Source organism: Phoca vitulina, unplaced genomic scaffold, assembly GCF_004348235.1.
Source record: "Phoca vitulina isolate PV1807 unplaced genomic scaffold, GSC_HSeal_1.0 scaffold33, whole genome shotgun sequence".
Lineage (NCBI taxonomy): Eukaryota > Metazoa > Chordata > Mammalia > Carnivora > Phocidae > Phoca > Phoca vitulina.
Window position 1 is genome coordinate 12,612,987 of NW_022589736.1, and position 27,254 is coordinate 12,640,240.

The following is a 27,254-nucleotide window of genomic DNA, read 5'->3' on the forward strand; positions in this document are numbered from 1 at the left end:
GCTCCAGCTGGGCATGCGGGGGGCTGTTGGGCATGTCAAGTTGTGTATGTGCGTAAGATTAATGGATGAAATGACACATTATTTGGGTTACTAAATTTCTAAATGACAAGAGATTTAAATGGTGAAAAAAAAAAATCTCGGGTTTGATGGGAGCATAAAGAACAATCCTTTAAGGTATGACTTGCTTACTGGAAACATTCCAAAGGAAATTTAATTGTGCACACAGGGTATTAAGGGGCAGGGAGGAGGCTTTCCTGTGAATTGAAGTCTGTTGGGAGAAAAGTTGGGGGAGCAGCTTTATGTCAAAGCATCACTTTTAAGCACAGCTAAAAATGATCACTTGGTTACAGAGCAGCATGCGATTGTAAGGAGCCGTTAGACACATGAATCCCGATGTTGATGAATGTAACACTTGGAGGGCGGGGTCTTCTACGCTAAAGACCTCCTCCAGCAGCTATCATGTGTATCCCATGAATGCATGACTTGAGCCTCACTGACAAGCCCGCATTCCCCAAATGTGAATGAATTTTTTCATGCCTCTCCACCTTTGCTTGAGCTATTCCCTATGCCTGAAACACTTTTCTTCTGGTGAAATCCTACTCCTCCTTTAAGGTCCAGAACAGTCATTGCCATCTCTCACGAAAGCTAGTGAGTATCTCTTCTCTGAAATCCACTAACACGTTGTACTTCCTTCTTTTATGACCAGTTCATTGCTATTGATCTCCAACATGGTCTGCCCCCCTCCAATAGATTGTGAGCTTCTTGGGGCACTGAGCCCCCAGTGACTTTCACCTCTGTATTCCTGCCTTGGCCAAGCAGATCATAGACTCTCGGTGAGTGCTTAATCAGTGATTGAATGACTCTGTGCCCAGAGAGAAAAAACACCAGCCAGTCCAAGGGATAGCCTATCACCCTCTTCTGTATTTCTTATCTGGTCCAAGCATGTAAAACTCTTAATGTAAAATCTTCTCTGATGAAGAAAGCAGAAAAGGGTTGTAGAATTTAAAATCCTCTAATATAAAATGTTCATGTGGACAGATCCAACAGAGAAGAAAGTAAGCCTAGGGGATTTTCACTCTGAAATCCATGGATTTGCTTTCTTGTTGTTTTCACCTCTTTCCAGTAATTCTATGTGATAGAAGTGTTTTGCAGGGGTTAATCTACACGTAATGAAGTTTCAAAGAAATCATATACTGTACTCTACTCATGGGGCCCTGGGGTTTTACTTTTTTAGGCAGCATGGTACAAAGCAATGATAAATAAGCTGATGTTTATCGCTGTAGGTAATACTTTTTTTTTTTTTTTTTGCCATCCCCAAAGCAAGTGTGTATTATTGTGAGTAGTTTCTTCATTAAGATCAGAGGTTTTGCACATTATGATCAGAGGCTGGCAGAACTCGAGAACCAGAGACATGCAAGATCTAGGTGACAACTTTTATTTCAAAAGACCTCCTGTGGTCTCTGGCCCATGTCAATCTGACCTTTGCTTTCTCATAAAAGTAATGGGCAATGTCCAGATCTAGCCCAACGAACAGAATTTTCGTGACTTATGAATGTAGTTAATTATCATGACTGTCTTCTCTTCCATTTCAAAATGAGAGTAAAGTTAATTGCCCAAGAGAATGAGATAATGACATACCCAGATGGAAGAGCATCCAGTCAACTGTTCTCCAAACTTCTGGAAATCAGTGGTATTTCCATAGATCATTATCTCTACATCTGGAGTGCTCAGGGCTGAATTGTCCATACCACCCAAAGTGAGGTATGGAGGAAGGACCACACATTTGGAGTTTGAGGACACAGAAGCGCACATCCCTTTGCCACTCCCCAGCTGCATGATACTAGGCGAACTTATCAGACTGGCTGAGCTCCATAGCATGTCATGGAAAAACTGCTTTGGAAACTAAAAAGCATAATACAGCATTCAGTGGTTCATTATTACAATGAAGCCTTGAAAATATTGCTTTATAATTTTCCTGATTTTTCAATCCAGTCTGATTAACATGAATGTGATTTCATTTACTGTTTGTCCATTTGTTGAAAGCACTGAAAGCATTTGTCCTGAAGCACTGCGTTCCTCTCTGCCTTGGAAGTGAGGATGCTTCCTGGGAGAGGTGAATTTGGGTTTTGGTCACAATCCACAGCAGAAAAGAGAGAACGGTGATTATAGAAGAGAGAGGGAGTAGGGCAGGTCAGTGTTCAGAGTGATTTTTTTCTTTTGTTTAAAATTACTTCCAGAAGATTCAACATCCATATTTTAAGTCAGAACCAATATAAATAACTTTTGGATTACCTGTGTAGGAGTATTCATACTGATTTCCTGACCACATTAGTGTGAGCAGTTGGGGATTGGCTGTGTTGTCAACCCTCTCTGATAGAAATCCTTAGCCAAAGCAGCTCATTTGGGTGGGGAGGAAACAGTACTTATTTTGTAACCTTCCTAGTCAAACTCGGTAGAAGAATCGCTATTCCTTCTTCTAAAAGAGGTTGGAAAGAGTAGCTGAAGATGCTGGGAATTGAAAGCTGGAAATGACAAAATCCAGAAGCTTTATCTTTCATCACCTATGATAGCAATAATAATGATAATAATAATAATAATAGGCAAATTGTACTGAATTCCTTCTATGTGCCAGATGCAGTACCAAGTTCTTAAATACATCAGCTCATGTAATTTCATTCTTACAGCAACTCTGGGATGTATGGATCCTACTTCCCATTTTTCAAGTGAACAAACAGCAGCTCAGATCCTTGATGTAACTTGGAGAGCCTTTAAGAGGCAGAGCTGGGACTTCAACACACATCCGACCTCAGGCCTCACTTCATGCCACTGCTCTGTGCTGCTCCTTCGATGTTTATTAGCTAGATGAGCTGGATGGATGGATTTACAGGGCTTCAGACCTTAAGGTCAAATAACCTCTGGCTTCGCATCTCAATTCTGTCACTTATTACCTCTGTGGTCTTGGAAGAGTCTGTTAATCACTCTAAGCCTATTGTTTCATCTGTAAAGTGTTGTTAATATTGGGCCTTCAATCCTCACAGGATTGCTGGGAGAACCAAATGACATAATGCATACTGAGTGCTAGACAGATGCAAGGTCTGCTTATGACCCTTCCTTCTTGGAGCGGTATTGCTCGCAAGGCTTATTCTTAAAAATACATTTGTCTTAAGGGTTTTGTATTACTGTAAGGCATGGACATTTATCAAGTAGTACAAGCAATGATAGACAATAAAATCCTTCATTTAATTAGAGCCCAAATAAATAGAAAATCTTAATTTGCTACCTTGTTTTTATTGTTTTCTTGAACTCTGCTTGTGAGAGCAAGAAACAATAAGAAAATGAGTGAAAAGCATGGATTTGCTAAAAATCCCAAACAGCTTCTAAGATTTTTCTGGGGTCACAGTTGAAGACCATTAGAGCAGAAAGTTTCTGTAGGGACCACAGACATCAAGTCACTTCCTCAACGAGAAGCCTACAGCCCAGGTTCCTGGGGCTGTTTCTGTCACATCTCTCCTGAATTTCTCTCTGTACCTCATCCCTCCTTAGCCTGATGTTGTGCACACTCGTGTTCAGAGTGGGAGCTCCTCAGATCTTCTCCATCCACATGGGAAGGCACACCTGTCTATTCCTGGAGGCTATGCTTACTTTCAATGAAATGACTGCTTTTTAAAAGACTTTCAGCCACAAAGGCTGGAAATAGAAATTGCAAGTTATCAGCATGATCCATTTCCTGAACAGTCTCATGAATGGGGTTTTTTTTCTTGTTATATGCCTTAGATAGTACTGGGAAAATCAGTTTGCACAGTGACCTGAACTATCTGGGGGCACAGACTGAACTTGAACTGGTCGTTTCTCTGACCCACTGTCAGGCTCTTCATATGGCCCCAATTCACTGGAAAACTACCCATGTCACTCCTAAGTCTTGTTTACCATCGGTTGTGGGGGGGGGGGGCGGGCATTCTGCAGCACTAGAGAAGATCAGAGGCACACGAAGATGATTGTTTTTGTCCAAGGTGAGCGCAGGAAAATGTGTTTGTCAACAGTCAGTACCTCCTTTCAGGTGGAGGAAGTAGTGCTTGAGAGGAGAACAGAGGAAGGGCCAGAAAGCCAAATGTGGCTATCACTTTTCTCATGATTGTTTCCTCTTGATTGTTTTCCTTCTAACACTGGCTCCTGTGGGGCATCCCGGACAGCGTGAGAACAGAACATTCGCACATTTTGCTTTGAAGCGGGGATTAGAATTAACTGCCCTTTAAATACAGCAACAGATTAATCCAGCCCGAATCCCAATAAGAGAGGTCAGTAAAATTCTTCTTATTTCACAGATGCAGGGCATTTCACACAGAGACACAAGAGAGGGTAAATTACTTGCTCAAGGCCACACAGCAAGTTACTGAACGGCTTGGAAGCAATTACACATATAGAAAGATCTTAATTATTTGAGCCCTAAGATGATAGAAGTGTCATGATATCTGAGGCATCCAACAGTTACTCCCCAGTCCAAATGGTTGCCATATCAACTGCCATGAGGTCGGGAGCAACCAGCTGAAACCCCCGAGTCGGGCAGGAGCAGAATGTAAGGTTTGTAAGAGTCGAAAGCTGCCACTACATTCTTGCATACGGCTGTAGGGCCTAAAACCCTGACCTGACTCTACTGTGCAGGTGCCCAGAGCAGACTGAGTCTAGGAAGGTAAGCACTGAGTGCTATTTATGCTTTCTAGAACCAAAGTTCTTGGACTGAAATGACCATGTTAAGGGTAGCAGTGACGAATGTGAGTCAGAACTGTAAAGATAATTTTAACAAAAAAATGTTTTTGACCTGATTCTCATAGGGCAAAGAAAGTCCCAGTGATAGATTTTTCATCTGGGTCCCAAAAGAATTGGAGGTAATCTCAGAAGTTTACCTCTTGGGGCCAGAGGCCAAAATTTGCAGCTCAAAGAGGAGGTATAATGTGAGCCTGAAAATGGATTATAAAAAGCCAAATAGAATAAGATTGGGGTCTGAGGATAAGAGTTGGTAACGTGTGTCAGTAGCACCAACACAATTGCTTTAATGTAATGTGTAAAATTGCTAAGCTTTGATATTGTAAGTAGCCCAACCACACCGTGAGATTCTAAGAGTAACTTGATTTTGATGGTATTGTTCCAAAGTGGATCCTCTCTGTCAAAGCCACAGATACATGGGGCAGTTTAAAAGATAACATGAAAATTCCTCTAGCATGAAGACCCTCACAGCTACTGCTCTGTGTCATGGACAGTCAATCATACCAATAGGTCTGGGTTATAGGCAGTTAGTTATGAAAGCTTGTCTGAATTTAGGAAAGCGATGGTTAACTAGAAAGAGTAATTTACTGTGATTAACTATAAAATGTGCCACCTGAAAAATAAATTTGTATTGAAGACAAGCAGCCTGTCACGCAATTCCCAAACTTACAATGCATGCTACCCCATGGTGAACCCCCTTCTCCTACCCTCTGGTGAATCCACTCTGATGATGGATCCACTGGAAATCTAACAGGATTTCATACTCTCTTTATAAGCTGAAAAGTGTCTGTGCATTGAGAAACCAAAGCTGTATTTTTAGAGAATTTCCCCTGCATTGCTTACACCTGTAGTCTCTCTCGCAATATTGTGAAGTAGAAGTACCAATAACAGCTAACATTTAATTGAGAATTGAATGCTAGTTGCTACATGCCTGGCACTGTGCTGGGTTTACTGATATCTAATAGTACATTAAATCCCCCCAGGAGTCCAGATTTAGCTACATTTTACAAAGACGCTGAGGTGCACAGGGGAGGAAACCTGCTCAAGGTCACATGCTTACATGGGACAGAACCAAGATTTGAACCCAGGTGTTCGGAGACTTTTGATCCACATTACTGTGCCACTTCCTGATGTCCTTCGTGGACTTACCTGGTAATGCTGTTTTCCTAGGAAAGAGATATCAGTCATCTTGATGTGAACCTGACAGTATTACCCACCCGACACATTTTAATCTTGACTGTAATTATCAAATTGGAAGCTTATTTTCCAATCCAAGAAAAGTCAGCTGGGGAATTTCTCCTCCTGACCAAGGTGAAGTAACAGGCATTCTTGTCTTTGACTTGCATTCTTGTCTGATGAAACAACAAGAAAAAGGGACAAGATATATTTTAGAAGTTGAGTAAAAAAATTAAATATATTTTAAAAAAGAGAGAGACAATAGTTTGCAAGGCACTGGACACCAAACGACGAAGGACAGTGATCCTTAAGAAATGAGAGACACATGAGGTGAGCTCTCAGTTGCCCTGGCTTACTGTCTTGAGAGAATTTCCAGGCCATGGCCAGAGCATGGCGGGTGTGTTGGGGTGGAGCCAAGTGGACTCCTTGAATTGAGGACACAAAGCTGAGAGTTTCAGAACACGGACATGGCTGGGGTTCACATGAGTCTTGGAGAACAGAGAGCTACATAGAGAAAAAACTCCAGACGTCTCCGGAAGGTCCTTCTGGAGTAGTCAGCTGAGTCAGTTAATGAATGTGAAGAAGCTACTAGAGGCTGGGGGAAGAGCCATCTGAAAGGATTAGAAGTAATAGTGCCTGGCACTCACTAAGGGCTGAGAATAGTGCCTGTTTCCATAGCCACACAGGAAGACCTCAAGATTCGCAGGGCAGTGTGTCTAGCACATGGAAGGGTCTTGTCTTAATAGGGAATAATAAGTCCTAAATCAAGCAAGACCCAACTATCTGCTGCCTCTAAGAAATGCACTGCCAATGTAAAAATATAAATAGGTTAAAAATAAAAGGAAATTCACATCCACCCAAAATCTGATGTATCTTATGTGAAGATAGGGTCTTTGCAAATGTAATTAGTGAAGATGAGAGCATCCTGGGGGAGGGTGGCTCCTAAATCCAATCTGACTGGTGTCCCAATAAGAAGAGGAGAGGAGACACAGAAACGGAGACGCTCACAGGGAAGAAGACATGGGATGACTGACAGAGACGGGAATAGTGTAGCTGTAAGCCAAGGAATGCCAAAGCTTGGTGACAACAACCAGAAGCTAGGAAGAGGCAAGAGCTTCCCCCCCTAGAGCCTTCAGAGGAGGGAGCACAGCCCTGCCAACACCTTGACCTCAGACTTCTGGCCTCCAGAACTATGAGGGAACACATTTCTATTGTTTTGATCCACTCAGTTTCTCATAACTAGTTACAGCAGCCCTAAGAAAACAATAGATATTTTGGTATGGGGAGTGCTATTATAACTAATAATGTGAAAGTAGCTTTGGAATTAGATAATGAGTAGAGGCTGGAAGAATTTGGAGGTGCATGATTAAAAAAAAAAAAAAAGTTGAGATTGCCTCGAAGAGATTATTGGTAGATATTTGGACATTAAAGGTGATTCTGGCGAAGGCTTACAAGGACGTAAAGACCACGGTGGAGAAAGCTTCTGTCGTAGACAATGCATGTATCATCATGAACAGGATGTGGGTAGGCACGAGCGTTCAGGTGCCCCTCAGGAGACCTCAGAACAGACGTCTTATTGGATGCCAGAGGAAAAGCAGTCCTTGTCGTGAAGCAGCAGAAAGCTTGGTTGCATTGCATTAGGATGCTTGGTAGAAAGTGGAACTTAGACACAATGAACCTGGATATTCAGCTGAGGAGACTTCAAGCAAAGTATAGAAAGTGTGGCCTGGTTTCTCCCTGTTGCTTATAGTAAAATGAGAGAGGAAAAAAATAAATTGGGGGAGGAACTGTTAAGTAAAAAGAAGCAGAACTTGATGCCTCGGAAAATTATCAGGCTATCCAGCGTGTGTTCTGGAAACAATGCCAAGGGGTGGCCTGCCAGACCTTTGCTGAAGAGATCAGCTGTGTGACTCAGGGATTCAATCAATCATCTCAGCAGAAGCCAGGAATGGAGATGGGTTATCCAGGAAGAATCTGTAGCAAATCCTCCTGTGTAGTGCTGTGGATCCCCAAGACATACACAGAAGACCAACAAGGTTTTTGAGAGCCTTCTATCACCAAAAACACTTACAATTTGGGCAGAAGCGGACAAAGACAGGGTGAAAAGGCAGAAGCCTGTCTGATTTCTGGGATTCTAGGAGCAGGAAAGAGCTGATGGAACCACTCAGCTACAAACGTGCTCTAAATTTCAATAAAATGGAAGAAAGGCTCTGAGGACAGAGCTGCAGATGGAGAGGTCAGAGAGGCAGACCCAAGGGAGGGGCTCTTGGGGCCTCCATGGGCTCAGAGGCAGGGGTTGACGGGATCTCTGCTAGCCCGGAAAGCCAGGAGCGGGCTCAGCCGTGGTGGATGCAGAAGATGGATCAAGCCTCAAAGAATTAGCCTCAGGCTCTGAAACCTAATGGAACTTGCCCTGCTGGGGTGCAAAGCTGTTTAGACCAATGGCTCCTTTATTCCTTCAATTTCTCTCTTTCTCTCTCTCTCTTTCCCTCCCTCTCTCTCCCTTCTTCCCCCTGCCTCTTCTGCTCCTCTCTCACTCTCTCTCTCTCCTTCTCTCCCTCCTCCCCTCCCCATCTGCTCCTCTTCCCCTCCCCCCCTCTGGAATGGAAGTGTCTATCTTATGTCTGCCCACTTGCACTTCGGAAGCAGATAACTTATTTTCAAGTATCACATGCCCACACATGGACAGGAACTTTCCCAGGATGTACCATACCCACAATTTCACCCATACCTAATTTAGACGCTTTATATAATGATATTTAACTTTTTTTGAAGTGATGTTTAGATGAGATTTTGAATTTGAAGTTAATGCTGTGGGTGGGGGGATGGGCTAAATGGGTGATGGGGATTAAGGAGGGCACTTGTGATGAGCACTGGGTGTTGTATGTAAGTGATGAATCACTGAATTCTATTCCTGAAACTAATACTACACTATATATTAACTAACTAGAATTTAAATAAAAACTTGAAACATTAAATAAAAATAAAGTTAATGCTGGGATGGGTAAAGACTTTGGGGGGTGTTGAAATGAAGTGAATATATTTTGCATGTTGTATGAATGTGAATTTTAGGGGTCTAGACAGCAGACTGTACTGGGTTGAGTAGTATTCCTCCAAAATCATGTCTACTCAGAATCTCAGAATGTGACCTTGTGTGGAAATAGGGTCTCCGCAGATGTAACTAGGTAAGAGGAGAACATTCTGGATTAATGCGAGCCCTAAATCCAGTATGGCTGCTGTCCTATGAAAAGAAGAAAGGAGACAAAGAGACATAGACACACGCAGGGAAGATGGACATGCGACAGTCGAGGCAGAGGGGCGCCAAGGATTGTTGGCAGCTAAGAGAAGCTGGAAGACGCAAGGAAGGGTCCTTTCCTGGAGTCTTCAGAGGGAGCATGGCCCTGCTGACATCTTGATTTTGGAGGTTTAGCCTCCAGAAGTGCAAGAAAGCAACTTTCTGTTATTTTAAGCTACTCGTTTCCTGGTATTTTGTTACAGCTCTCGTAAGAAAAGAATACATCATGGTAACACTAATCAAAAGAAAGTTGGAATGGCTTTATGAATAGTGACAAAGTAGATTTCAGAGCAAAGAATATTACCAGAGACAAAGAGGGTCATTTGGTAACGATAAAGGGTCAATTCATCAGTGTATCGAGAGGAGATAGAAGTCCTAAACTTCTATGCATCTAACAACAGAGATTCAAGATACATGAAGCACACACTGATAGAGGAGCAGACAGTCCCCCAGTAGTCAGAGATTTTAACACTCCTGTCTCAATCATTGATGGAACACGCAGACAGGCAATCAGTAAGAGCATAAAAGATTTGAACAACACTTGAACTGCATTGACCTAATCGACATTTATAGAACATTACACACAACAACAGAATTCATATTCTTTTCAAGTGCATATGGAACATTTAACAAAATAGACCACATTCTGGCCCATGAAACAAGTCTCAATGAGTTTAAAAGTATTCATATGGCACAGAGTACACACTTGGACAAAACAGAATTGAATTAGAAATCGATAACAGAAAATCTCCAAATATTTGAAGCTAAAACAACATACTTCTAAAGAATCCAAGTATCAAGTAAATCATGTGGAAAATTAGTAAATATTTTGAACGGAATAAACAGAACACAGCATATCAGTATTTGTACGATGTCACTAAAGCAGTTTTATGGGGGACTTTTAAACCCCTATATTAGAAATAAAGAAAAGTCTCAAATCAGTGACTTCAATTTCCACATTAAGAAACTACAAAAAGAAAGGCTAATTAAGCACAAAAGATATAGAAGAAAGGAAACAATAAAGATGAGAGTGGAATAGAAAACAGAAAAACAACAGAGAAAATTAATGAAACCAAATGCTGGTTCTTTGAGAAGATTGATAAAATGGCTAAACCTCTAGCTAGACTGATTAGGGGGAAAAACACAACTTACTAATATTAAAAAAAGAACCATGTGACATTAGAGATTCTCCAGCTATTTACAAGGATAATAAGGGATAATGTGAATAACTTTATGCCAGTAAATTCAAAATTTAAATTAGAGGTCAATAAGCTTTTTCTGTAAAGGGCCAGATAGTAAAAATTTTAGGCTTTGAAGACCACACATGGTCTATGTCACATATTTTTTTTTCAATTAAAAAAAGAATTTTTTTAAAACACTCTTAGGTTATAGGCTATGGACCAACTGCTGACTTAGATAAAGTGGGCACATTCCTTGAAAGACATATTACTCAGGAAGAGGTAAAATACCTGAATAGCCCTATATCTAATAAGAAATTGAGTTTTTAGTTAAACACTTTCTCACAAAGAAAACTCCAGGCCCAGAGAGGTTTATTGGTAAATTCTACCAAATATTTCAGGAAAAAATAATACAGTTCTACACAAACTCTACCAGAAAAGCAAAAAAGAGGGAATACTTCCCAACTCAATCTATGAGACCAGTGTCACCCTGTCACCAAAACCAGATGAAGATGCTACCAGAAAATTACAGATCAATATCCATGTGAACATAGATGCAAAAATCCTAAACCAAATTTTAGCACATTGAATCCACAACAAGTAAAAAGGAAAATTCATGATGGCCACGTAGGTTTTATGGCAGAAATGCAACATTTGGGAATCACTTACTGTAATTCACTGTATTAACAAACTGAAAGAGAACAACCCTACGATCATCTAATAGCTGCAGAAAAGGATTTGACAGAATTCAACATCCATTCATGAAAAAAAGTCTCAGCAAAATGGGAACAGACAGGAACTTCCTCAATCTGTTATGAAAAATTCTCTGCTATTGTCATACTTAATAGGGAAAGACTTAATGGTTTGCATCTGAGATCAGGGACAAAACAGTGTCTGCCTCTCTACTTTCATTCAACATTACACTGGTTCGAGCAAGTGTAAGCAGCAAGACTGCAGTATAAAGGTGCAAAATGAAAGGCACCAGTACTGAAAAAGAAGTGCAATGTCTAGTCAAAACCAACATGATTGCCTATTTAGAAAATTCTACAGAATTTACCAAAAAAAAAAGCTATTAGCGCTACTAATAAGCTTATCAAATTGACAGGATGTAAGATCTATATATAATAGAAAATTGTAGTTCTATTTACTACTACTTATGATACCATCAAAAATATTAAGTGCTTGGGAAGAAATCTGACAAAAGATGAAAATCTGAGCACTGAAAACCACAAAACTGCAGGAACTTAGAGAAGACCTAAATAAATGGAGAGGCACATTGACTTATGGTTCAGAAGACTCACAACTGTTATGATGTCAATCTTCTCTGAATGGATCTATAGATTTAATGCAATATCAGTCAGTATCCCAGCAGGCTTTTCTTGTAGAAATTGACTAAAATTCATGGGGAAATGCAAAGGACCTAAAATAACCAAGATAACTGTGGAAAGGAAGAACAAAGTTGGAAGGCTAACACTACATGATTTCAAGACTTATTATCAAACTATAGTAATCAAAACAGTGTGATATTGATACAAAATTAGACAAACAGGTAAAGAGAACAGAATAGAGAAGCCAGAAGGGGACCTACACATATATGGAAACCTGATTTATAACAAGGATACAAAGGGGAAATGATAAGTTTTTCAACATATGGTGCTGTACCAATTAGACATTCCACACACAATAAACAGACTTTGATCTTCATGCCAGATGAAAAGAATTAACCCCAAATGCCACAGGGCTAAATCCAAAACTTAAAACTATAAAACTTCTAGGAGGAAACATCGGAGAAACTCTTTGTGATTTTGGGTAGGCAAAGATTCCTAGATACAACTCTAAAAAGAATAATCCAAAAAGTTGGTAAATTGGACTTCATTAAAAAAAAGAATCTTCTTTTTGAGAGAAACCATTAAGAGAATAAAAAGACAAGTCACAAACAGGAGAAAAATTTGTAAATTATAGATAAAGACCCCTAAAAACTCAATAAGAAAAAAACCCCAATATTTTAAATATTGGGTAAAAGATTTGAACGGGCACATCTCCAAAGAAGATATATAGCACATGAAAAGGTTGTCAACATCATTAGTTATTAGGAAAGTCTAAATTAAATCCACAGTGAACTACCACTATAAACACCTATTAGAAAAAGCATATTTTTTTAAAGATTTTATTTATTTATTTGAGAGAGAGAGAGAGCATGAGCAGGGAGTAGGAACAGAGGCAGAGGGAGAAGCAGATTCCCCGCTGAACAAGGAGCCCAATGTGGGGCTCGATCCCAGGACCCTGAGATCATGACTTGAGCCCAAGGCAGATGCTTAACCGACTGAGCCACCCAGGCACCTCTAGAGTAAATATATTTAAAAAGACTGATCATACCAAATCATGGTGAGAGGAGAAGTACTGGACCTGTCATATGCTCTTGTACACTAATGGTGGGAATGTAAAATGTTCCAGTCACTGCAGAAAAACAGTTTGGTGATTTCCTTAAAAGTTAAATATATACCTACCATATAATGTAGACATTCTACTCCTAGATGTTTACCTAAGAGAAAGGAAAGCACACAATGTCTATACAAAGATGTGTACATGAATGTTTATAGCAGCTTTATTTGTAATAGTCAAAAGATGGAAACAATCCACATGTCCACCAAGAAGAGACTGGATAAACAAACCATGACATATTCCTACAATGGAATGGTACTTAGCAATCAAAAGAAGGAACTATCCATACAGGCTACAACATGTATGAATCTCAAAAGGATTATGCTGTGTAAAAGAAGCCAGACCCCCCCCCCAAAAAAAGTAATGCTGTACGATTCTATTTATATAAAATTCTGAGAAATGCAAATGCATGTAGAGTGAGAGAAAGCAGATCAGTGGTGATTTGGGAATAGGGGGGATGGGAAGAAGGGATTACAATGGGGCAGAAGGGAGCTTTTGGGGTTGATGAGTATGTTCACTAACTTGATTGTGGCAATAATTTCATGAGTGTATATATATGTCGAATTTTACCAAATCCTACATTGTAAGTATATTCGGTTTATTGTATATCAGTTACACCTTAAGAAAGCTAAGAGGAACTCTTCCTAAAGAAGGAAGAGGAGCAGAAAGGGAAGGAAGGAAGGAAGGGAGGGAGGGAAGGAGAGAGGAAAAGAAGGGAGAAAGGAAGGGAGGGAAGGAAAGGAAAGGAAGGAAGGAAATTTCAACTTTTAGGGAAGTGGTCTGGGAGGTTAGGTTAGTGAAAGGAAAGTGAAAATTTCCTTAAGGCTGCCCAATATCATTTCCTAATCTGAGTAAGACTGGCCCGGAACTATGCATGTAAAGCTAAGTGACATTTTCCACAGGAATGTTTGCTCAGGTGGTTCTATTCACATGTACTTTTCACAGCTTCTCTGTGATATTTTTGGAACTTCAGGGCTCCACTCAGAAAAATCCAACCCTTCTACTCCCAGGATGTTAGATGAAAAAGTGAATGAATACATATAGAATGCAGGGCACAGTTGTGGTTTAAGACTCTTTTTTTTTTTTATTTGAAATACCTCCTTACTTTCTCCTTAACCCTTACCACAGAGAATTCTATAAGTTATAAAATTTTCCAATAAGCAAAATGATTTATGAAAATACTAATTCTAAAACAAGTGAAAGATTGATCACATTCCTTACCAAAATAGGGTCCCCAGAGGGTCCCTGGAAATAGCAAAGTTTCTTGAGGGCATCTAAACTTGATTCAATACATTAAAAATTGGCTTTTGCACATATTTCAGGAATCTATCTTCATACTCTTAAACCAGGCTGACCAAGTGACTGAGTTTTTTAATAAGCTGCCCTTTCTTTGGGTGGGGCTCTCTGGACCTGGATGTCCACCCTATATCCCCCTCACCCAGTCCTGGAAGCCTTTGGTGGAATGTGGAAGGTGGCAGAGAGCGGTGCCTCGTGTGCTGCTGAGATTTCTTGCCAAGGGCCCTCTGGATCTCTAGCGCCCCTGGCGGATGGGAGGCCCCCTGCGCAGCCATTGGGGAAGTGGTCAGGCTCATCGTCACACTTCCCCACGTGGCAGATCCCAGATCCATGCACACCCGGACACCGTGAGCAGCCTGCTGGGAATGTGGCTGGACCTGGCCCAGCCTTGGGTACAGGAAGTGTCCCTTCCACGGCAGGCAGGTGTTTCTCGAGTGGGAGGCAGGTAGCACGCGCAGAGCATGCTGCGTGTCCGCTGCCCCATCTCAGACTCCAGGCAGTAGCCTTCCCCATGGAGCAGGGACAGAGGGCTGGTGCCCGGCTCCTGTCACCTTTCAGCAGATGCTGCAATCAGCTTGTGCACCGTGGAGGGCCCTGACACCTCCTTTCTCCAGAAGGCTGAAAGCCCTGCTGTTGTCCTGGAAATGCCGTCTCACTCACTGGGCCCTCAGGTCAGCTGGGCAGCCCTTTAAAAAAACAAATTCTGTGTGTAAGACTGAACTATGCTTACTGCTGTCCTTTCTGCAGAGGCCACCGCTTATCAGCCTGCTGATATCCTCTGGGCCTGTTTCTCTGCATTTCCATACTCAAACGTACTCGCGGAACTTCCTGTTCAGTTTGTTTTTAACATCAACAGCATAAAACCCAACGTATATTCTGCAACTTATTCTTTTTATAATTCAGCATGCCTTGGAATTCTATCCGTTTTAGAACACAGGAAGCTACCTCATTCTTTCTAACTCCTCCATAGGTATTCCACACTGTGGATATTGGACAGTGTAGCCAGTACCTTATTTGTGGGCATTTAGATGGTTTCAGTTGCAGACAGAACGACGATGAATGGCCATGTCGATGCCTTCTTGGGCATTTGGGCAAGGATAGATACCCAGAAGTAGTTTAAGCTAGCCTGTAACCCTAAACCTGACCCATTTGATATTCCCTTTCAGTACCTCTAGTACATATGGATCTTTTTCATCGAAAGTATGTCTGAGAACCAGTAAGGTAAAAGCTTATAGATCTATAAGTAAATTTGGGAGTGAAACTTTTTCTTAGATCCCTTTTTCCCTCACTTGGGCCATTAGGTTGTTATAGAGATGCCCCTCCCAGGTTATCATCCTACTTTTGGTGTCTTTTGACTGTGATTTGCCATGAGTTGTTTTGTTATCTTGTTTTAACTGTTTATTTTAGAGTTGGACAGGCCTGGGTTCAAATTTACTTGACTTCTCTGAGACTCAGTTTCCTTATCTGAAAAATGGGCATATTAATAACAAACAGTTGTGGAGAATGAGAGAAAGTTTATGTGAAGTGCTAAGCAAAGCGATTGAAACATAGTAAGTGCGTAGTAATGGATGGTTGTTACGTAATAAATAAGCTTTATGATATAAATTGCATCCAAATCTATTTCAGTATTTTGAGTATTGAGAGTATTTTTAACAGGAGCAATTTCTCAGTGTATTAGCATCTTTGATACTGATGGTCTGTCTTCTGGATGAGATTGTACTTATCTGCCCCACACACTACTACACAAGCCTGTGTTAGGCTTATGTTAATTGCCTTTAAGATTCCATCTATGTTGGGTATTAGATAATCCAAGGAGAAGGACCTTAAAAGATGATCCATTCCAACCCCCACCCCCGTCCAGGTCTGCAGACTTTGTTTAACAGTGGCTTTCCCAGGACAGCTAATTCAACCAGATAAGCAGTGAAAATATCCTTAATTTCCAGAGTTGTATTAAATAATTTTCTTCTATCTTCAAAGTCAGCTGGGTGATTAATTTTCAATTATTCCCAACATAAATGGGAAAGACCTAAAACAAAACAAAACAAAACAATACAAAACAAAAAACCACTCTTCATTTTTCCAACATATTCAACTTAGTGAGCATGTTCTATGGCCACTCTCTGATCTGGGTGCTGGTGACAGAGATAGACAAAAGAGATCATCCTCGCTCTCATGGGCTTACATTCTAGGAGGATAAACAGTGATTGGGTCGAGTTGAGTTGGAGTCCAGATTTATGAGGAGGTAACATTTCGCTGATCCTGATGAGGCCCTGGTCCCATTCCGCTGATATGGACAATCCATGAGTTACTAAACCAAGAGACAGGTTTGTCACAATCCAGGGACTTCATTTTGGCACTGCATAGTTTGGGTCCTGCATAAACATGCAGTAAATAAACAAAGAGACAGTGTTCTGTAATATAGAACTAGAGAATGCCTCTAACACAAGCAAATTTTTTTCCAAAAATCTTGAGCCAGAAAATATACTCTAAAAATGTAGCATTTCTTTTTTTTTTCTTAAAGGACACACACGCGTGCGCATGTGTACATGCATGAACATCCACACACATAGACAACTAAAAGGGAAAATTCTTTTTATGGCTTACAGCAGGCCCTAGAGATTTAAATACTGAAACCTCCAATTTGTACCAATAATTCATATACAGCTATATGGGGTGAAAAAGGTTAATGATGGAATTTTTTTAAAAGTATGTTCCATTGACTATAAATGGCAGATCTGACAGTTAAAATGAAAATTGTTCCAGAAGAAACTTTAGTCAAACTAATTATTTGAGACGTTATAAGGATGTATAATTATATTCTTCACCTTTTAAAAAAAGTTTTATTACAAATGTGCTTTTAAAGAACAAGTAGAAATAAAAGCTGTAATTGTTCTTAATTATAGCTAACTGTAATTGCACTCAATTGCAATATGCTGAATATCACCAGTGGCTAAAGAAATCCTGGCATACAGAAAGCACACCCACATTCATGAGATGAGGTACAGTTTTATGAATATTCTGTTATCTATAATTTAGCTCTTTTACTGTTGATTCCATTTCTGTTGGTTTTATTTATTTATTTATTTATTTTTAGTGATTGTGGAGATATAATTGTCATCTGTGAATGTGTTGAAGGTTGGAGATTTTGTCTGGGATTGGTTCAAAATTCCTATTGCCACTGAAAAGGCACATTGGCGATTGTTAAATGAGAGATTTGGACATGACCCATCGTGGTTGAATACACAGATTTGAATTTTCCAAGGTGGTGCTGAATACTGCATTTAATTTACCCAACAGAGTCCAAGAAGCGACCGGGAAAATAAGAAGGATCTAAAATAGTATTAACTACCCCTCTGCGGATAGCACTGGAGTCCTGTTATTTTGAATGGGTAAATTTAAGAAGGTGAAAGGGTCCCCTGGATGAGAAATTTCATCTCGCCTCTCTCTCTGTGCCCAGAACTCAGATTGAGTTCTGTGTTTCTGCCCAGACCTCTGATATCTATGCCAGGCTTTATAGTCAGAAGGGCTGGGCTCCCTGACTTGACTGTTTTATCATGAATTCTGGAACCTCTTGGAGCTCCACTTGACTGGTCTGGGAGATGAGGGGTAATAGCACGGTCCTGTTCCTCACTGAGAACTATATAAATGGGTAGATTAAAAATAAGTAAATATACTGTTGGAGAGAAGAAGTGAGTTCTTTAGCTTCAGCATTTTATTATGTGTTTATGGCAACTATACTGGAAAGTGAAAAAACAAACAAAAAAATAAGATTCCCCCAAATCACATCAGCACAATATTACTTTTCAATTTCTATGAATGGCTGTTACGAGCTTTTAACCCTATAGCCAGAGTCTGCTTTGACAGAATTTGTTTTTTATCTTTTTTTTTTCATTAAAAAAGGAGGAAGGAGGGCCTCAATGCATTGGCCTGAGCCCCATTTCTAACTGCAGAGTCCATGGACGGACATAGAGAAGCTCTTTGAAGGGATGTTCATTTGGCAGAGGTCATGGTTACATTCCATGCCAAATAGGAGCCTATCTGTCTCTTACTCCTGGATATCGGGCAGAAACCAACAAGGCCCCAAGTCCTGGTTTCCAGCTTGTGTTCCTCAGAGCCCTCCGGCAGCCAGCGCTCTCCGGCAGACCTCCGGGTCTCTGCTGCAAAGGGGCAGGAAGTAATCGGACTCTTCTCTGATCCTGAACAGACCACGAGTCAGGAGGTGGTGTAACCATCTCTACATTTTTTTCATTCCGTCACTTCATCCTGCTTAGAGTATGACCGTGGCTGTCAGAAGCCACCACTTTCTCCCTCTTCTCTCCTCCCCCGTGTCCCCCACGAGTCTTCGGTCCTCCACCACCTTCCCCCAGGCCAGAGCCCTTCTCCAGATGGTGCAGTGTCCTGCAAGTTCTCACATCCACCTCAGCTGGGCAGTGGTTTTTGAATTTAGGTTCTTGGAAAGGGCAGCATCTGTAAGACAAAATATCTGGTTCATCAGTCAAGACTTTGGCGTTGTTATGCTGATGAAGTCTCTCTGGATCTGTTATTCCCAGAAACCTTGACAGAGATCGTCAGGGGATGGAGGCAGATAAAATCTCATCCTGCTACTTATAAGCAGGCATTCCTTTGTGTAAGCGTTTGCTGGGATGGTTTCCACACTACATGGTCAAACTTGTGAGGGAGGGGTCTATGTTTATTCCCTGCTCAATCCCTAGCACATAGATACTGGCACGTAGTAGGAGCTGTAGAAATGTATTTGTTGAGCAAATTAATAAATACATGCTAATAATATGTGGTAATGAACTTGGTACCAGTCCTTGTCAGTTGATGGATTAGGCCATTAGTCAAACATTACAATGCAAGCTGGTATTTGCAAATCCCTCTTTGATCCAGAAATTATCAGGAGTGGGGATGATTTTCTCTCATTAAGAGGACTTATTGGTGACATTACATCCCTAGGAGCTAATAGAGAAAAATTAGGCATTATTGAAAAATGGGCCTCCTTTCAGACTGATGTATCAAAGAAAAAAAATTATTTTTGATTAATAATTTTTTTGGTAGAGTTTCCCTTAAACGCACTTAGGAATTGCAGTAAAGCTTAGAACATAATAATCCAGCACTATTAAATGCAGAGACCTTTTAGTAACCTGATCCCCACCCCCCTGGCAGAAGCATAGAATTTGAAGAAAATATACCTTTTCTTCTCTTTTGTTGTTGTTGTTGTTTTTGTTTTTTTCGGAGAGATGTCATTTTGTGAACAAAGCTTTTAAAACGTACACATACAGCCTTGCATGTACATTGTCTGGTTTTTGTTTTGTTTTTGCTTTTGCTTTCTTGCCTCTGAGAGTACAAGTTGGTAAATGAAATGTCATGTGCCATTTGTAGGCTCTGCGACCGTCCTCCAGGGCTGGTTACATTTGCTATTTCTAAAGTCTAAATAAGTGAGTTTTAAGGAGCGGGAATTGTTACTCGTGGCCGATTCAGGTCCTTCCTGGATACGTGATTTAACTGTGGTAGACTCAGGAGCATAGAGGAGGATGATTAACGGGTAAACCCAAGTGTGTGTGTGGAGATGGTTTCTCTTCCCAACGCCACCAGCAGCGTCGAGGACAAGCCTTCCCTTCTCAGGTGCTAAGTTCCTGAGTTAAGTGTCCAGATGACATTTTGGAAAGAAAGGAAAACAAAAGCCCTTAACACTGTCTCAAAATGACAGAAGGGGCAGCAGGGCTATTCTCAGGGGCCCCTCACAGGTGACCGGTGGGGCCAGATGGGCCATGTTGCAGAGCTGATGGAGAGAAATCTTTGGTGATTTTGTTTTCCAGGCACTGGAGCACAAGAACACAAAGAAAGGCACACAGTTGTGGCTGTTTTACGTAAGGAATGCTAAAATAATCTGAAGAAATTTTGAGGCAAAAGAAATCTTAGCAAGCACTCTGAATAGGACGTGCCCTATTAGGAGGCTGGATGGGGTGATGAGATTAAATTAATCTTTTTTTTTAAGATTTTATTTATGTATTTGAGAGAGAGAGACAGAGATAGTGACAGAGAGCATGAGCGGGGAGGACAGGGAGAAGTAGACTCCCCGATGAGCAGGGAGCCTGAAACGGGGCTCGATCCTAGAACCCTGGGATCATGACTTGAGCCGAAGGCAGACGCTTAACCGCCTGACTCACCCAGGTGCCCCGAGATTGAATTAATCTTCATGTAGCCAGTCTTCTGACAACTCAAATTGCATGAGTGCGTGCTGCCGGATGCAAATCCCTACGTCTAAACACCCCTGTAGTTTGTCCCTGTTTCCTGCAGGACTTGGTGGAAGGAAGTTCCATCTCCCCATGGTGATAACTCTCAGCCGGAGCCGAACACCAAAAGTGATTTAAAGAGAAACACCACCTTGTAGACCTGAGGCCGTTGCCCGAGAGTGTGGGAGAGGTCACCTCCGCGCACGTGGGCTGGGCCAAGGAGCCTGGAGTGGTGCTCTCGTGGAGGTGGTCAGCAGGCAGGACCCCTTCTGTGAGTGTTGCTGGCTGGAGTGGGTCTGGGGGCCGGCCAGCCTCTGAAGCAGCCTGAAGTAGCTCTTGCCAAAACCCGACGTTCTCCAAGTGAGGGCATGAGTGTATCCGAGGGGCTGGTCTCCCCTCTTCCTTCGCCAGCATGTTGAGTTTAGAGATCCAGACCGCCTATCATGTTTTTTTTCCACCAAAGCAACACCTAGAATTGTCTGCTTCATGCAGTGGGTCCTAGGTGAATAGTTGCTGAAAAGAAGTGTGAAATGCTATAGTGAGTGCCAAGGCGAGAAACGGGCAGACAAGTTAAGGTAGGAGAGGGAGTGGGTGTGTTTCGCGCATTAACACATTCCCTGGGTCTCCTTACAGAGAGCCCTTCCTGGCCACCCTGTAGAAAATAATTCCCCCGGTAGCACTCTGTGCCTACCCTGCTCCTTTCTTCTTCGTCACCTATACTCTGGAAGGTAATAATAAATATCCATGTGCTCATTCGTTTTGGGTCTATCTCCCCCTTCTACATCGTAAAGTTCCTGATAGTGGGGCCATTTCTTCGTTACCTGCTGTAGCACACAACCCAAACCAAATAAGTAAATGTATTATATATATATAATATGTACATAAATATAAATATATATATAAAATATGTGTGTGTTTGTATGTGTCCCCATTTTATTACCTCTAGTGAGCTTGCCAGGCAGCAGCCCCGTTACCCTGAGAACCACTGCCCCATTTCCACCCCTGCGCTTCTGGGCCCCTCCCTCCTGTGCTGCCCACAAGGGGCTTTGCTTGAGCCCTCAGCCTGCATTGTGCCACAGGACAGGCCTGGGCAGCCTGCAGGTCTCAGATGAGGCCGGATCCCACCCTCGCCCTGCCGCAAACCTGGCCCCTTCCAGCCGCTGAGACCCCACTCTCCTCCCCCTCATTCTGCTGTCATGGAGGGTTCAATGTGACCTCTGTCTCCAGGCCACCTTGGCTGGCTTTCTTTCCCACCCCTCTTCCCTCCAGCCCTGCCACTGCCCTTCCAACTGATTCTGTAGGTTTGCCCCCACCCCCTGCTTTTCTGCTGGGGTCCCATCCTGCAAAAAAAAAGAAGAAGAAAGAAAAAAAATGCATGTATACACACACACACACACACACACACACACACACACATATTTTGTAGCTTGTAAATATTGCATAGCAATATAGCATCCTGGTCGAAACCACGGACCCTGAGACCAGAATTCCTGGATTCAAATCCTGGCCCCCTAGCCACATGGCTCTAAGAAGCTACTTAAATTTTTCTGCCTCATTTTTCTCATCTCCATTGTGTTCTTATCATGGTGACGACTACATGAAGCTTTTATAAGGATTAAGTGAGTAAACTCTTGTAAATGGCCTATAATAGTGGCTGGTATTAAATGAGAATCCGAAAAGCGTGAGCTTGTGTGGGTGTGTATAGTTTTTACGGCATGGGAATAACTGCTTCTGTCTATGCACAGACACACACTCGGGCACGGCAGCACGCACACTGATCTTTTAATCACGTGAGCATGAGTTTAGGAGTGGTAGAGCAGGAGGGAAGAAATAAAGAAGGGGCAAAGAGAACATAAAGACAGATAAACGATTGATGGGGAGAGAACGATGTTGGCCTAAGAGGAATGAGCAGTGTCTTTGGGCTTTCTTCATCAGACAGGAAATCTCTAAGGTGTTTTAGATTTCCTGGAGCTAAGGTTCACCATGTAAGACAAAAGTTAATGGTCTTAAATTAATGTATGCATTTGCAATGATGCTTCTAAGTGAATCCTTCTTGTGGGTGTCATATTGGGAAATAGATCAACTTTAAATGCCCACACTTTGCCCCACACCAGGCGACATAAATAAATAAATAAATAGGAAAGAAAGAAAAAAAAATCTGCTTCATTGTCATACTTTCACTCTTAATTAAAGAAAACCTCACCTCTTCTATGACTGAAACATTCAATCATTTGCAGGACACACAATAAGAATAAAATGCATTTTGACATTTTAAAAGTCTTGGGACTTCTGGAGGAATCCAAGGTACCTGCCATTGGAGAGAAGCATTCCAGGTCTTAAAAATATTTATCGTGCCGCCACACCATCAGCATGGGGGCTCTTGTCCTCTCTTTCATAGTTGTCAGCTAATTTTGGAAACTGGCAAGCTGCACAGAAATAGATGGTGTGCTCTTGCTTCAACACTTCCTAAAAAAAGAACTGTTTGCATAGTTCAGGAATGGAAAGGGATAGGACATGATGAGGAAGAACGCTATTTCAGACAGATGATAAAACCTGGCACCACTGTGCACTGGCGAATGTTCTCCACATTTAAAATTAAAGTTTTTTTTTTTTTTTAAGGGATGCTAAATAATCTACAAAAAAAGAAAAGCTGTGTAATACCCACGGGACACTCATCTCTTTTGAAAGGTGCTTTTCTCTTCTGTTTTTTTTTTCTTTTCTTTGATAACATTGAATTTATAGCACAACTTCAGATTTGCAGAGAGCTTTCTTGTTTGTTCACATTGGTGATTGATCCAACAACTCTAGATCAAAGGGCAGCATTGTTATTACATTCTGGGATTTAGAGAGCCAGGAGGCAGAAGAAATTGCCCAAGGATATGCAACCTGTCGCAGGCCCTCCATCATTTCAGTCTCCTTCTTAGCCCCCAGGACAGCTCTATGTCTTGGAACACAGAAGTATGCTTTGTTGTTTTTTTCATCATTGTTTTCACTTAGTTTTTAGCATTCTGCTTTCTTCATGAAATCAGATTATTTTAGTAATGGTAACTAAAGAAAGGAAATTAGTGAAATTGCTACAATTCCAACGGGCATTTTATGAAATCAATGTAGGAGGTGGGAATTACCTGCAAATAGAAATGTTTCTTGGTTTTATTCCACTCATATACTAGATGTCTGGGTTTTGCTAGGAACTGAGTATTCAAAATAACAAGTAAGGCTTAGAAGAGCTCTCAGTAGCATAAAATTCAAAAGTATCCACCACTTTATACCTTATATAATATCCTTTACTGGAGTAGAAACACTTGGAAAGAAGGATCAGGATCTAATTCATCTTGGTGCCTCAAAAGCACCCAGCATGGTGTGCGCTGAACATATGCTAAGTGTTAAGTGAATATGTTGGATAAATAAATATTAGTGCTGAAGATGAATTATGCTTAAAAAGTCATGTTAATAATGGACATTAGCAACGTATGCAAGTTCATTGAAAAAAGCTTTGTCTTTAGTTTTTAGAGCAGTTTTAAGTTCACAGCAAAATTGACAGGGAGGTACAGAGATTTCCCATATTCCCCTTGACCACACAAATACACAGCCTCCCCCCACTATCAACATCCCCCACCGGGACGGTGCGTTTGTTATCATCAATGAACCTACACTGATGCATTATTATCACCCAGAGTCCATAGGTCGCATTAGGGCTCACTCTTGGCCTGTGTGTTCTATGAGCTTAGACAAATGTATAAGGACATGTGTCCACCTTTATGGTATCATATACAGAATGGGTTTCACTGCCCTAAAAATGTTCTGTGTGATCTTTTGTTCTCTCAAGTGGGTTTTGATAGAGCATTATCCAGATGAAGCATAGCATATTATGCTAAATGTATTTTCCTCAAGGATTTCTTTACAAAAGGTATAAATTCATGAAAACATGAATAATTCAGATTATTTATTAGCAATAGTAAATGGGTAAAAATGAACAAGGCATCGTTTTAAAAAGCTCTAGTGTTTTGCTGATCTCGAAAATGGCATTTGGTTGGTGAGTCCAGCTGCATTACTGTAGTCAGATATAATGGTTCTTTTCCTCTTCGTGTTCTTTCTTAAAATCATGGAGCTACATGCTCCAATGGAATCATCGGGTTTTTAGGTAACATCTTGTAATTTAAACTGTGTTCATCCATTCCTGCATGTTCACTAAAAATTACTTTTCCTATGAAGTAATGTCTGTAATTCTAATGTACATTTTTGAGTACACACTTGTGTAAAACATAAATTTTCCCTACGGGTACTTCCTATGTGGAGAGCAGAACTTTCTTTCGCAGCCTTTCTGCTCTAAAAGTAAGGCCAACACTTTGAGTATGTGGATCTACTGAGTGGAGTCCTGCATTGTCTTTCATGCATAAATCACACCTATAATTTACCACCTGTTTCTAGTTTATTTTTGAAGAGGAATAAGAACTTAAAGACACGTGTGAAAATCACGTCTTTCATCCCCCAGTATTTATGGTTGTCTTGCCCCTAGTCCTAATTCAAGATCCGTTTTTCTTAAGCTACTCGTCATTTTTACTCTTTCCAAAGAATACCACTTAGTTTTCAAAGAAATGAGAACTCTTCTATGGTCCATTTTCATTGGCTTTATATCTTGTTTAATTAGATTTGAAAATAAGAATGAGTATCCCTAACATAAATTGGTTGGGAAACAAACACAGCCTATTCTCAGTCAGCATGCATACTTAGGTGCCAGGAGCCAGAGTGAGACGGGCGTTCTTGACAGGGCTCGGTTGCCATGTTTTTCCATGGGAGTGGAGAATATTGCTCAATCCAGTAAGGTTTTGAAACAGAAGTCAATTATGGATACTTTAGTTCTATTGTTCTGCTGCAAAGATTCTCCACAGAGGGCAGTTTTGCCCCAGGGGACATTTAGCAATGTCTAGAGACATTTTGTTTGTCACAAAGTGGGGGTGGGGGGCACATACTACTGGCATCTAGTAGGTAGAAGTCAACACTGCTGCTAAGCATCCTACAATGCATAGAACAGCCTTTATGACAAAGGATCCAGCCCCAACTGTCATTATAGTGCGAGGCTGAGAAATGCTGCACAGTGTGATTTAAGTGGATATATTATAATGTATGTCCAACATTTTTAAAAAAGATACCAGGGGGACTCATAATATTAAAGTACATATAATACGGAAAGCAAAGCTAAAGAGTTAAAAGATTAGAAAGAAGGAAAGATAATGTACCTTGACCCTGGGATGCTGCTATTGTTATGAGCAAGCTCTAAACATGGATCTAACCCTCCAGGGCAACAAGAAGGTCAGAAAAGTTCATTAATTCATTCCTTGCAAATCGAACAAATATTTGTTGAGTACTCACATATGTTGGCCTCAAGTTACAAAATAATAAATACTAAAATAGAATTTAAAAGATGCTTGTTACCATCAGTGTTATAAAGGAGGACTAAAGGGAGGGGTGCCTCTTAGCTGGGGTACCCACAGTTCTGATTCTGTTTGGAACGAGAAATTTCTCATGCAGGCAGGGAATTCTTAGAAGAGAGGAATACATGTAAAGCGTTGAACAGTGTCGCAGACAAAACTTTCAACTGTGGTTTTTGCTAAAGGAATGGAGGCTTTCTCTCAAAAACTAGTTTCTGTAGCAATAAAAGCTGGAGGTTTCATATTATCTGGTTATTGGGGCGCCTGGGTGGCTCAGTCAATTAAGCATCTGACTCGTGATTTCAGCTCAGGTCATGATCTCATGGGTCATGGGATGGAGCCCCACATCTGCTTGAGATTCTCTCTCTCCCTCTCCCGCTGCCCCCCCCAACTTGTGCTCACACTCTCTCTCTAAAATAAATAAATAAATAAATCTTTAAAAAAATATTGTCTGGTTATTTAGGAAAGAATATTTCTATAGGAGCCCAACTTAATTCACTCATTTATAAATTGTTTGTTGATTGAAGGTGGTGTGGCTGTACAGCAGCCGGCGAGTCCTTGTGCTGCCCAAGGACTGTCACTGACAGTAGGTGGGAGAGAGTTCTAGAGGCTGGGAGGGCCAGAGAGAATTCCTGCAGGAGGAAGTCCTTTATTTGGATGGTCAAGATGAGTAAAGACAATGTGAGTTTAAGGCTGAGATTCCTAACTCAGAGTTGACGTGTTAGTTGTAGGAGGTCCACGAACCTTCCACAATTGTGCGCCGTATTTCGGTGCCTAGGTACAGGTGTATTATTATTTTACCTTGTGTAAGGGGTTTGTATCTTTAATAAGATTCTTAAAGGGATTATATGACCTGAAGAAGATTATGTACCACTGCTCCTAAGAATTGCACCTTTAATCCCCCAACACAAAGTTGAGCCCACCTCCACTTTTAAAATATCTCATCATTAAGCCTCCATCTCCACCTCTTACTCCTTGCTTCCTGTAATTTCCAAGAACACATCTCTGATTGAAAGATAGGATATTGCAATTAGGAAAAAGGTAGTTTTGAAATCTGTCTCTGGTCGTTCTTATTAGTACACTATAAAGCTTTCAATTAGTGACTTGTCTTTTGTGCCATTTGAATTATCATAGCATGTGCCTTCAAAAATCCCACCTGGTAGGACACTGTAATGAAGAAATAAAAAACAGCAATTTGCTACTAAAAGAATTGGATTTTGTGCTATACAGTGTTCTTTCATAAACCTCAGGTGACAGAGATCATCAACACAAAGACACATTCTTTTTTTTTTTTTTTTTAAAGATTTTATTTATTTATTTGAGAGAGAGAATGAGAGACAGAGAGCATGAGAGGGAGGAGGGTCAGAGGGAGAAGCAGACTCCCTGCCGAGCAGGGAGCCCGATGCGGGACTCGATCCCGGGACTCCAGGATCATGACCCG

General features: G+C 41.1%; 1 protein-coding gene across 2 annotated transcripts in view; it reads left to right on the top strand.

Annotated features, from left to right (window-relative positions):
* Positions 1 to 27,254, top strand: part of CELF2 (CUGBP Elav-like family member 2) — an 803,688-nt gene that overhangs the window by 388,038 nt on the left and 388,396 nt on the right. The gene's annotated exons all lie outside the window — the stretch shown is intronic.